The sequence below is a fragment of the Lepus europaeus genome, chromosome 1 (genome assembly GCF_033115175.1).
Source record: "Lepus europaeus isolate LE1 chromosome 1, mLepTim1.pri, whole genome shotgun sequence".
NCBI classification, from domain to species: Eukaryota; Metazoa; Chordata; class Mammalia; order Lagomorpha; family Leporidae; genus Lepus; species Lepus europaeus.
The window spans coordinates 100039924-100041094 of record NC_084827.1 but is presented as its reverse complement, the minus strand read 5'-3'; the positions used below and the strand labels follow the sequence as shown (position 1 = coordinate 100041094).

Here is a 1171-nt window from a genome sequence, read left to right as displayed (position 1 = left end):
CGTGGGAGACCCAGAGGAAGCTCCTGGCTCCTGGCTTTGGATCAGCGCGGCTCCAGCCATTGCAACCAATTGGGGAGTGAACCAGCAGATGGAAGACCTCTCTCTCTCTCTCTCTCTCTCTTTCTCTCTCTGTGGCTCTGCCCCTCTGTGACTCTGGCATTCAAATAAATAAATAAATCTTTAAAAAAGAAAGAAGCTAAGACTATCAATTGGTGAGTGAACTAGCAGATGGAAGACCTCTCTCTCTCTTTCTCTCTCTCTCTCCCTCTCCCTCTCTTCTCCCTCTCCCTCTCCCTCCCTCTCTGTCTCTCCTTCTCTCTCTGTGTAACTCTGACTTTCAAGTAAATAAATAGATCTTTAAAAAAAAAAGAAAACCATCCTCTTTTAACTGATTTATTCCAGCATTTTCTATCTACTTTGCTAACCTCCAGTCTGGCTTGCTCTTTGATTCATGTTTCACACTGAAGCCAAGATGAAGTATTTCATGGGAAAATCAGATCATATTGTACTTGACAATAGAAATACCAAAATTGGAAGGATTCTGAGAAGACTAGCATGGCTCCTATGTAAGGAAAACTTTAAAATTTGCAAAGCACTCCAAATTTTTGGCACATAATGTATAAAGTGTAACTTATATAATAAAAACAGCACAAATGAAGAGACTCAAGCAAGGTAGGAGCTAATGTATCCTATTTTAACTAAGGTGATATTAATTTGTACTGCCTTGTTATAAGCTAAGATATAATTGTAATCCTGAGCAATTTTGTGATGCTTAATTTTATATTTCATTTGATTGGCCAATGTAATACCCAATAGCTGGAAAAGTATTATTTCTGGGTGTCTCTGTGAGGGTGTTTTCTGAAAATGTTGGCATTTATACCAGTGTACTAAGCAAGGAAGATTCACCCTCATCACCGTGGGTGGGCATTATCCAATCTGTTGAGGGTATAAATAGAATAAAAAGGCAGAGGAAAGTTTACTCTGTGTCGTTTTTATTGAACTAGGACATCCATTGCCTTTTTCTTCTGACATCAAAACTCATGGTTCTTGGACCTTCAAACTTCAAGTCTTACACCAGCACCCAGCTCCCCAGTGCAGCGTCTCAGCTTTTCAGTAATGGGAGGTACACCAGTGCAGCTCTTCATCAGTGCAGTTTTCAGGACTGCGAGTC

At 40.2% G+C, this 1171-nt stretch overlaps 1 non-coding gene across 1 annotated transcript; it reads left to right on the top strand.

Moving 5' to 3' along the window:
* The first annotated feature begins 503 nt into the window (after positions 1 to 503).
* Positions 504 to 607, top strand: LOC133768565 (U6 spliceosomal RNA). The gene has a single exon (XR_009867015.1). It is a non-coding gene; the product is annotated as a U6 spliceosomal RNA (small nuclear RNA).
* Positions 608 to 1171: the final 564 nt, after the last annotated feature.